The sequence below is a fragment of the Zingiber officinale genome, chromosome 3A (genome assembly GCF_018446385.1).
Source record: "Zingiber officinale cultivar Zhangliang chromosome 3A, Zo_v1.1, whole genome shotgun sequence".
Lineage (NCBI taxonomy): Eukaryota > Viridiplantae > Streptophyta > Magnoliopsida > Zingiberales > Zingiberaceae > Zingiber > Zingiber officinale.
In genome coordinates, this window is record NC_055990.1 from 32,041,377 (window position 1) to 32,054,013 (window position 12,637).

A 12,637-nucleotide genomic window follows, 5' to 3' on the forward strand; every position below is an offset into this window, starting at 1 on the left:
TAACAAAATGGTGTAGTGGAGAGGAAGAATCGAGCTTTATAAGAGGTGGCTAGAACCATGCTCAATGCATATTCCTTACCAAGCTATTTGTGGGCCGAAGCGGTTAATACCACTTGTTACATTCAAAATCATGTCTTGATTCATAAGTTTTTAGGAAAAACGTCTTTTGAACTATGGAACGGCACAATCCCTACAATTCACTATTTTAAAGTCTTTAGTTGTAAGGTCTATATTCTTAATACTAAAGATGACTTAGGAAAATTTGAGGCCAAGTCAAATGAGGGAATTCTAGTTGGATATTCATCTACTAGTAGAGGATATAGAGTATACAACAAAAGGACTCAAATGGTTAAGGAATCATCTAATGTTGAGTTTAATGAGTCCACTAGTACTTACCCTAGGAAATCATCTATTGATAAGGATATAATCGAACAAAATCAATCCATCACTCAAGAAATACAAAACATATATTTAGGGGATATGGATCAAGGGGGAGGAAGAGATGGTTCAAATGATGAAAGAAATAATGTAGAAAATGATCCTCCCAAAAATGATGATTCCATAACTTTGAGGACCGTAAGGCATCATCAAGATCATCCTATTGATCAAATAGTTGGAGATGTGGGGCAAGGGGTAAAGACTAGATCCTACTTTAGAGATCATACTAGTCAAATTGCTCTAATATCACAATTTGAATCAAAATCAATTGATGAAGCTTTAGTTGATATGGATTGGATTCTAGCAATGCAAGAAGAGTTGAACCAATTTGAGAGAAGTAAAGTATGGAACTTAGTTCCAAGACCCAATGATAGTACAATTGTTACAACAAAATGGGTGTTTAGGAACAAATTGGATGATCAAGGAAAAGTGACTAGAAATAAAGCTAGGTTAGTGGCTAGGGGCTTTAATCAAGTTGAAGGGCTTGACTATGATGAAACCTATGCTCCAGTTGCTCGATTAGAGTCTATTCGGATCCTATTAGGATATGCCACTTATATGGGTTTTAAACTTTATCAAATGGATGTGAAATCGACATTCCTAAATGGGTTTATTAAGGAAGAAGTGTATGTGGAACAACCACCCAGATTTGAAGTCATAGACTACCCAAATCATGTTTATAAAATTAAGAAAGCCTTATATGGGTTAAAACAAGCTCCCCGGGCTTGGTATGAAAGACTCTCAACCTTCTTAATCTCCAAAGACTTTAGAAGAGGAATAATTGACCCAACCCTATTTTTAAAGTCTAAGGATAGAGATATTTTTGTTGCACAAGTTTATGTTGATGACATCATTTTTGGTTCAACAAATAATGAACTTCTTCATGACTTTATCAAACACATGGAAAGTGAGTTTGAAATGAGTCTAGTTGGCTAATTGAGTTTCTTTTTGGGGTTACAAGTCAAACAAACTAGTGAAGGAACTCATGTTTACCAAACCAAATTCGTAAAGAACTTATCAAGAAATTTGGGTTGGAAAATACTAAAGGAGCATCTAGTCCTATGGGAACTAATACCAAGATAGATAGTGATCAAGAAGGAAAATTAGTAGATCCAAAGTAATATAGGAGCATGATTGGTAGTTTGCTATACTTAACCGCTAGTAGACCGGACATATTATTTGCGGTAGGAATATGTGCAAGATACCAATCATGTGCCAAAGAGTCGCATTTAGTAGCGGTAAAAAGAATTTTGAGATACATCAAGAGAACTCTTAATGTGGGTCTTTGGTACCCTAGAACTCGAAAGTTTGATTTAATTGGGTATACCGATTCCGATTATGTGGGTTGTAAATTGGATAAAAAGAGTACTAGCGGTGGATGTCAATTTCTTGGACCTTCCCTTGTAAGTTGGAGTAGTAGAAAACAACCTTGTGTGGCCTTGTCCACAACCGAAGCCGAGTATGTGGCCATGGGTAGTTGTGTAGCTCAATTACTTTGGATGATGCATACTTTAGAAGATTTTGAGCTTCACTATTCCAAAGTTAAGGTGTTGTGTGATAATGTTAGCACCATCAACTTAACTAAAAATCCGGTGCACCACTCTAGGACAAAGCACATTGAAGTGAAACATCATTTCCTTAGAGATCATGTGGCAAGAGGAGATATTGTACTAAATTATGTTGATTCCAAGTCCAATCTTGCCGACATATTTACTAAACCACTATCCAAAGCGGAATTTACCTCACTTAGGAGAGAACTTGGTATGTGTTTTGTAGAATAGTAAGTATAGCATTACATGATCCCATATCACACTAAGAATTTACCTCATTGCATCTCACAACAGACCTAAGAAGCCTTGCTTGTGTCCTTCTTCAATTAGACATTATGTGAGATGCTTAGAATGATGCTTTTGGTTCAACATGTTAGTCATGATACATTGCTTTGAGCCAATATGACATCTAATAATATTAATCCTACATTACTTTGGTCTAATCATAAGGAAAGCAAGTGTACAAATCATGTACACTTAGTCCTACGATTATGATTGGAAATTTAAATTAACATACCTATAAAACTTATTTTTGAAACCCTTGTTGAAGTTTGTCCTTGGATGGGAGTTATCATTGAATAATTAGATACGAACTTACCATAATATTGAAGTTTTCAACAACTTTCAATTTTGTGTAAATCTTCGCTAATAAGAGTCCATTTTTGTCAAAATTTATTTTTCATTGATAATATGAGATATATATAGTGTCTATACAAAATTTCATGATTTTTAGAGTAATGTACAATTATTTGTGTATTTCCAAAACTTGGATCTGAAAGTGTTCAGAAATGCAGTAATATCAGAATTCCCAATCGATCGGTCAATCGATTGAGGAGCTCGCACTTCACCATAGAGGGCGTTTGAATCGATCAATGGATCGATTCGGAATATTTCGATCGATCAAAGGATCGATTGAAATGTCTTTCCAGAATACACAGAGGACATCTAAATTGATCAATGGATCGATTCAGCATGTTTCAATCGAATGATGGATCAATTGAAATGCATTTTGATTTTCACAGAGGCCCTCTGAATCGATCAATGGATCGATTCAGCATGTTTGAATCGATTGATGGATCGATTCAGATGCGTTTCTAATTTTTGCACAGAGGCTTCGTGAATCGATCGACCGATCGATTCATTTGCTCCTAATCGATCGGTCGATCGATTGGGGATGTGAAATCCAACTTAAATCACTGTTGACCTAAGTCCACTCTTATTTCCTCTCTTTTCCCTCTCGACTTCGTCCGTGCCCTAGCCTGGGCGATTCTCTCGGCGACTCTTCCGCCTGCGTTGGCCATCCTCTCCGACGGTCCTCTCCAGCGAAGAACGCTCTTCCACCTCTCTCCCGCTTCCCTTCTTCCTCTCTCGACGCACGGGGCCGGCTCTTCTTCCTCATGTCTACGTCGCACAATAAGGACTCCAAACCCTAGGTAATTTCTTCCCTCTTTTCTCATTTTCTCTTTGACTCTTGCTCCTATACTTGGATTGCTAATCTCCATGTGTCTTGTGTGTTTTGTGTGTGACGCATTGCATTTCTCTCTTGCATTGCATTCTCTGCTTCGGTATTGCATTTTTCTTGCATCTTCTTCCCTGCATTTTTCTGTTGCACTGCCAATTGTCTTGCCATTGCTTGTTCCTTTCCATTGGTTACCCTTAGGAAGAAACAGAAGGTCCACGAGTCGGGTGAGGGTCCATCTCGGCCACCTTCTCGCCCTCTTCCTCCACTGATCAGAGATTCCCTAATGTTGCTATGCAACAGACCTTTAGCAAGCATACCTTCAAACTAATAACCCCTAGGTCTGTTGATCTTCAATTCTACAGGGACTCTTGCTTTGATGTCTATTCCCGGTTCAGGCACTATAAACTTGAGTCGATGTTATCTTGTGAGAGGAGTATCAATGTAAGCCTTGTCTCTGAATTCTATGACAATTTGTACACTTCTGATGGTGTCAACTATCACACTCGCGTTGTGAAGCAGAGTTTGGACTTTTTCTATGAGATCCTTCAGTCATTTCTAGGGTGTCTACCATCCGAAAATGATTTTGTTTTTTATCCCTCACTTCCTGATGAGTTGCCTCCACCATTTGAGCATCTTAGCATTGTTAGAGTTGCAAGGTTGCAAACATAGTCCCACATTAAAAATATATGAGAAAGATTATGGGTTTATAAGATAAAGATATCTCCATTGGCATGAAGTCTTTTGGGGAGAGCCCAAGAGAGTTATGGTCTAATTGAGTCATAAGGGTACAATATTGACCTTGAACAAAGGAAGTGGGGGCTCCTATGTTCGGATCAAGAGGACCAGACACCAGGCAGGAAGTCCTAGTTGCGACTAGGCAAGGAAGTCCTAGTAGGTCGGGTGGACCAAGGGGCAGGAAGGCCTGGTGGGTCGATGATCGGACGTGGGAAGCATGTGGTCCTTTGTTTGAGGGGGGGATTGTTGGGGTTGCAAGGTTGCAAACATAGTCCCACATTGAAAACACATGGGAAAGATTATGGGTTTATAAGAGAAAGATATCTCCATTGGCATGAGGCCTTTTGGGGAGAGCCCAAGAGCAAAGCCATGAGGGTCTAGGTCCAAAGTGGACAATATCATGCCATTGTGGAGATATCTAAATTCTTTTCGATCCTACAAACATTGCATCTATGCATTAGTCTCTTTTTGGTCGTCCTCGTCCGGATGGGCCAAATGCACAGATCACTACTTTCTCTTCTCTTGAGCTATCGGCTGAGAACGTCATCCTGTTTAAGGTGATCATTAACTGTCCCTTTCCCATTGTCTCACGTGCCTTAGCCGCTCTTCGACCCCCTCATATGTTTGCCATATATGCCATTCGACATTCCTTTGACATCAACATTGCTCTAAACATATTTCATTGCATCATTCATTTTACTCAGCCAGTGCAGCAGACGGTTCACATGCCTTTCGGTCATCTTATCACTGACTGGCTGGAGTTCATGAAGATAGATGTCTCTTAGGGACAGCTGGAGCCCATGACCGTTGCCTACTCTCGGATTTCCTCACGCTCTTTCACAAAGACGGGATTAGCAGTTGGTCCAGCGGGAGTCCGATGGCGCGATGGGCGTGCTCTTGGTGAGGGACCCAGGGCTTGCCAAAGGGGAGCCGCACAGGCACTAGTTCCTGTGGGGGCTGATGCTGAGGAGGATATTGTGGAGCCTGATTCTCCGACATTCGAGGAGTCTGTGGATCCTCGTCTTGAGGAGTTGCATGTGGAGATGGCTGCTCTGACCACCAAGGTTGACACGATGCAAGCGAGTCTGGATACTTTAGTGGATTTGGTGAGCTCTTGGGTGACGAGTCACCCGTCTCCGTCTGTTCCTCCTGCTGCGGCTATTCCTGCTCCTCCGGACGGTGATGTTGTTGTGTCTGCTGATGCTCCTGCTCCTGCTATTTCATCTACCCCTCCTTTTGATCCTATCGACATTTCTGATCCTGCTCCTACTCCTCCGGGAGATGATACTATTGAGTTCTTTGTATCTCTATGATATGTGATCTTGTACGTTATATAGATGTTTGGTATGAAGTCCTTTTGTGAACTTCATTTTATTTTGGATGTATCATATATTATTTCTCTCTATTATCTTTTATTTTTCGAATCCAGATTGTTATCTTATGTTGATATTTGTGTGATTTAGGGGGAGTACCCCTCAGGTTTATCGTGTTTGTCTCGTGCACCAATTAAGGGGGAGTTTTTGTTTTGATATTTGACAAAGGGGGAGAAGTAGTTGAAGTTTATGCTTAATTAGGAAGGAGATTCATGCTTAGTCATATATGAATTTGTTATTATTGCTTATGATCAAGAAAGATGAATTTTATGCGTAGTTAATAACAATATTGTCATTTACTGCTGTTAGCTCATGCTTGTTGCTATTTACTGCTTATCGTCTTATTATTATGGTGTGTTAGAAATTAGCCTAAACTCAAATGGATTGTCAAACATCAAAAATGGGGGAGATTGTTGGTGCAATCATGCCCTGGGTGTTTTCAATGTGTTAACAACTATTTAAGTTTAGGTTAATACGTTTAGATCTAATGTGTGTTGCAAGTTTTGCAGGAAGAAGTCCAAGAAGGTCGAGTACCGGAGTCTTGACAAAAGAAAGTCCTTGCAGGTCAGAAGACCGGGTGTAAGGCGAGAGAAGTCCAAGGAGGTCGAGGACCGGAGTCTTGGCAAGAAAGTCCAGGGATGTGTTTATCTAGCACGAGGTATTGGTTGGGAAACCAGCAAGCAATCAATTGGTAAATCGATTGAGGCACTAACTGAACAGAATACTGCTGGATCGATCAGCTGATCGATTGGAGGAAACTAATCGATCGGTCGATTGATTGATGGCCTCTGCGCGAAAGCACAGAATGAATTTGAATCGATCAGCATATCGATTGGAGTAATCCAATCGATTGATCGATCGATTCACACGCTTTCTGCGCAAGAGCACAGTGCGAACCTGGATCGATCAGTCGAACGATTGGAGATAACCAATCGATCGGTCGATCGATTCACAAGGCTTCTGCACGAAGGAGCAGTGCGATTTTGAATCGATCAGCCGATCGATTGGAGGTAACCAATCAATCGGCCGATCGATTGAATCCACTTCTGTACTTATGAAATATATGGCTGAATCGATCCGGTGTTGGCCCAATCGATCGTGACGACGCTCAACGGCTATATTTGAATCGATTGGAGATGTGCTCAATCGATCGACGGCGACGATCACATGAGAAACGGCTACTTTTGAAGACAAATAAAAAGGGGAAATGCACTATAGCAAAAACAACTCTCGAATACTCATTGTGCTAAGAAAAGATAGAGCTCTCCAAGTGATTTCCAAGCAAAAGATTTTGAGTCTCTTCCTCCTAAGCCTAGATTTCATCTTGTAAGAGGAAGAGGCAACCTTGTAAAGGTTTCTCCACCTTCGTTTGTGATAACGAGAAGGAGAAGTTCATATTGGAGCTTGATTGTGTGGGTATGTGCCTTGGATTAGTCACCTCAAGGAGGTGGAGACCAAGTAAACTAAGGAGTTAGCATTGTTTTCTTGTGTTTCTTGTCTTTCCTTCATTTATACTTGCTTCCGCTAACAAGTTGTAGGTGAAAAATCGAAGAAAGGCTATTCCCCCCCCCCCCCCCCCCTCTAGCCAAACACAAAGGTCCTATCACCAACAAGTGGTATTAGAGTGATGACATTTCAAAAGGACTAACCGTCAACTAAAGCAAATAAATTGATGGTCGAACCAAGCATCAATCCACCACAATTAGAGGGGGAGTTCACATACTGGAAACTCCAAACATAGATATTCCTAAAAACTGATTTCAAAATTATTTTAATAATTAAGTATGATTTTGTAGTTCTCAAGGATCAACAAGGAGAGGAGAAAGAAGAATACCTGTGGTGAAGAAGGAGGAAAATGACTTCGCAGCCAACAGTCAAGCAGAATAGCACTTGCTAAGCGTATTACTACCTTAAGAAGTCAACTACATCAGAAGCTACTTATCAACCAAAGAACTCTAAGAAAATTTTTTGGAGCTCCATGAAGGTACATCTGAAGTGAAGCTTGCACGACAAGACATTCTTCAGAATCAACTGACAAACCTCCACCTGGAAAAAGGTAAACCAGTAGCTCAACTACATGCGAAGATCAAGGAGCTGATCGCTGGATTGATCAATCTTGGAGAAATGGTGACCAACCGGGACTCAGTCCGCTAGGCGCTCAATGTCTTTCCCAGAACTTCAGAGTGATCCTCGATCATAAAAGCCTACTGTATATCAAAAGACCTAGAGGTAAATACGCTAGAATGTCTCTTTTCGACATTATAATTACATGAATCTAAATGTGCAGGTGCAAGAAAAGAGTCAAGCCAAAACCTGGCTCTGAGAGCCAATAAGAAGGACTAACCCGAGTCATACTCAGATCTTAACGTAGACCAAGAAGCGTATATGGTAAGGAAGTTTTAAAAAAAAATAACAAGTTTAAAGAGATGCAGACCAAGAAAAATCCAAAAAGCAAAAGAAAGGTTTGATGCTACAATTATCAAAAAGACTAACACATAAAAGATGACTGCCCAGAGTTCAAGAAGGAGAAAGACAAAGGGCCAAGGCGAACCAAGCACAAGAATCTCAAGACCACTTAGGATGAAAGTTCATCATCTGAATTCGAGATAGAAGCCTATGTTCGACTAGCACTGATGGCTAGTCATGAAGAACCAAGCAATCGAAAGCTAGCATCGATGAAGGGGAAGCCACATCAGATGAATGCAACGATGTAGGGGGAGAATCCACTTTTAGATCCGACATAATTAGTGAGGTATGTCTCTTATCTCCTGATCAACTATATTTAGGTATAGAAGCTATATCCAAATCTTTATGTAAGCTCAAAAATAAGAATATAAATTTTAAAAAAGAAAATATGAATTTGATATTAATTTTAGCTAAAGCATACCTACTAGAAGAATTCAATAAAATTAAAACTAAAAATACAAAATTAAAAGAATAAATTTAAAATTTAAAAAATTCTATATGCTTAAAGTTTACTACCTCAAATTTAAGAAATTATCAAAGGTTAAATTGGTATTGTAGATTTTATAAGGTCAAATTAGAAAAGTAACAAGAAAGTATATTTCAAGAAAATTTTTGATTAATCCCGTAGATAGAAACCTATATTAGGTTTCAAAATCATGCTTAGGTTAAATCTTTATGCATATTTTAATTTTAATTTGCTTTAATATTTTTGTTGCATGTTTAAAATTGTCTAACTTTTTAAAATAAATTATTTCGTACCCTTTCTATTCGAAATTAATTAGATCTTAATTTTTCCATGAAAAAGTATTTTATTACTTATAAGTAGGAAATAGTTTGAAATTTTTTTGACCGTTAATGAAATTTCTATAAATTTTTTATCAAAATATTAATTTTTAATATTAAAAATTTTTAAAAAGTCATTTTTCAAAAATTATTTTTTTTTGCAGATATACTTTCTATTTTACATACCCAAAAAATCCAACACAAATTTTCGAGCTCAAAATATATTATTAAATATATTTTAAAAAAAAATATATCTCTCAATATAAAATAATTAATTACTACCTATATTAATTTTATTTATTTGTGAAAATTTTATTGCAATTATGAATTATTATGTTTTATAGTGACAAAAAATTTTATATTTTTAAAAATTAAAATAAATTTTAAAATTATTTTTGTAACGCTCCAGCCCGAGCAAGCCCCACCCGAACCGAACCAGGAACGCCACCAGAATTGCTCATCCGGTTGACGACTAGCTCCACAGACCACCGGAGGTCCTTTTAGCGTGCTTTGTCCTCACTTGCACGCACCCTGGAATACTTCCCAAGAAATCACTCATCCTCAAATTTCTCCAAGCCAAGCACGTTTAACTTTGGAGTTTTTAAGTTTGGGCTTCCGAAAAGGAAAGTGATATGGATAGTACCATCTAACCTTTTAAGTCATACTTAACCAGAATCTCAGAACCTGGGTATTACAATCACCCCCACTTAAAGACACAACGCCCTCATTGTGTTAATCATGAATCACACCACAAACAAATCCCAAAATCTCCCTCGCTAGGTGGTGCCCCGGATGCTCCTGCCATAGGCGCACTCACGGTCGTAAGGTCGCTCTGATACCATCTGTAACGCTCAGGCCCGGGCGGGTCCCACCCGAACCAAACTAGGAACGCCACCAGAATTGCCCATCCGATTGACAACTAGCTCCACAGATTACCGGAGGTCCTTTCAGCGTGCTTTGTCCTCACTCGCACGCACCTTGGAAAACTTCCCAGGAGATCACCCATCCTCAGATTTCTCCAAGTCAAGCACGCTTAACTTTGGAGTTCTTAAGTTTGGGCTTCCGAAAAGGAAAGTGATATGGATAGTACCATCTAACCTTTTAAGTCACTTAACCAGAATCTCAGAACCGGGGTATTACAATAAGTAAATTGTCACGCCCTAGGTAGTCTCTACCAGAAGAAATTTCGGCAGCATCTCCCCTGTACAGGTGACAATATGAAACTTGACTACATCAATCCAGATACCTCGGTCAACACGACCGGAACATATGTATAATAACATACCACGCAGTTTAGTATCATAATCCACTAAAACAACGATAAGGAAAATCATCCCAAATATCCTACTCCACTACACTCATAAAACTCAAATCATATTCCTACTCAACTACACCCATAAAACTCAAATCACAATGACGCAAATAAAATCAACTCACCTCTTCTGTCGTCTAGGTAGGCATGTAGCAGAACATATCTAAATAAAACCCCATCAACAAATAAAGGATCATACAAGATCCAAGTGTCAAAAAGATACAAGTCTAAAACATAGTCTAGATAGTATAATAAGAAAAACCAAAAGACCAAACAAACATCCTTGCGATCTGCAGGGGGACTAGCGACTGGAAATCCTCCGGACAACCTCAACCTGAAATAGTAATATCAACGGGGTGAGTCAACTCCTTAGCGGGTAACTACTGACATGCATAGCAAGAAATAACAACTAATAATAAATATGTGTACAGTCTCCTGGATATACATATCATATGAAAAATGTCAAACTGTAAGAAGCAGGAGTATCTGTACTAACCAAGACCTGGTATAAGGATAACAAGGTCGTCAGACCGAGAGTATCATAAATCCTGTATGCATGTCAAACATATGCATCCACCAAATATGCAGCATATAAAGTCCAATAAACACAAGCAATAAATGCATCAATGTGTATGATACTAATAGCATGTCCTGGTCACCCCTACTGCCAGTCAGCCGTCTCACACACGATGGTAAGACCGAGTGGGTATGGCTGTGACAACCGTGCACTCTGCCATCACTGCTCCTGATGAGTGACCGAGTGGGCGGGATGTTGTCGGAGTACACCTATTCTCCTTACCCCAAATCATAAGTGGGGGAGCTCAATGCTCTCATCTCCCTGAGCCAGTCCAAAGGAGAGATCCCTGTCCTGCTATCACGTTGCGTCACACTACCCATGAGTGGACCAACGGAGCCCTTAACAGAGCAACCTGCTGCAACACACCCTGCCTGATAAAAACCACTAACCCATGAGTGGTTGTATGTGCAGATCCATGTAACTGGCGATGTGCTCAACAATAATAGAGCCAACAATCGCACAACATGTAATCATGCGAGATGATGCATGACACTAAGCATGGAAATATCCTGATCCTATCCATCTCTACCAAAATGTGTACCAAAAGATATATGGATCAAATAATATGATCTAGGTACACAGGTCAGGTATGGCAAGATAAATCAATGTCCTGAACATAATAAGTCATGGTATGTCATTACCTTAAGGTCATATATAATCAAAGGAATATGAATGCAACAGTAGGAAATAAATACAGTATGCTCAGGTAATAGATAATGGCATACCAATGCAGAAATGAACATAAATATTACTACTTGTTAAATATTACTAAGCATATCAACATGACATATCAAAATAGATAAGTCAAGGTACCCGCCTCCAATAAGAGGATCGTATCCGAAATAGATCCCTCGTCGAGACACCGTCTCGAATCAAAGTCTTGTAATACATGAATACAAATTTAGTTAATTACATATAAATTAATTAGCTATATTAAATCCCTGAGAAGATAACCTAAATCCAAATCCAATTATAAACCCTAATTGGATCATCTAACTCCTCAATCAATTCTAACAAATCCCTTTAAATTAGGACTTGCAATAAGCATAATCAATCTCAACAACTTAATCTAAATCAGTACTAATGTAATAATTTCATAGAACAACTTACCCAAAAATCTGTTTGTTCTTGAATCAGTCCACTGTTAAAAAAACCTCCTTAACAACACTGCCAACTAAAGCCAATTTTAGTCGTGTTGTTGCTGACAACCGGAGCTACAGTGGTTGGATCAGACAACTAACCTCAATATCTCAAAATTGTAATATAATATCAGATCGAAACCAAGCATTTCTTACCCAAATCTGATATCTCAGTTGCTGAACCATCGCTGGAGAAAACCACAGTCCAGCTATCCCTCAAATCTGTCCGCTTAAAGCCCTAAACTGGATCCACCGATTTCCCTCAGATGAAATCCGGATGCGGCTATAGTGGTGAACTAGAACAGAGGGCACTAGGGCATCGGGAGGTGATTGCAGTAGGTGGTAATGGATTTTGATCAGTGGAATAGTGCCTCGAGTATGTGGCTGAGGCTTCGTCGATAATTTACCGCGAGGTAGTGGCTGCGATGAAGAGAAAAATCGGCAACAGTGTGAATCGGAGAGAAGAAAAAGAAGAAGAATAGGTCGAAGTTAACTTACCCTCCGAGTCCGGAACACCCTCCACGCCGACAATCAAGGTCTAGGGCATAGGTAGAAGAGCGGCTTGGGTTCTCCTTCTTCCGGCCGAAGATCACTCACGCAAGGGAGACGATTGGGAGAAAGGCTCGGCCGGCAGTGGCTCGAGCGTCGCCGATGCTTGGGCAAGGAACTCGACGTCGGGCGATGTAGAGAAATCGGGAGAGAAGGAAGATCTGCAAAGGCAGAGGAAGAAGGAGAAGAGAAGAGGCGTGAGGCTTCCCTTGGCCATGGCTTTAATCGCGATGAAGTAGAAAACGTCGCGTGC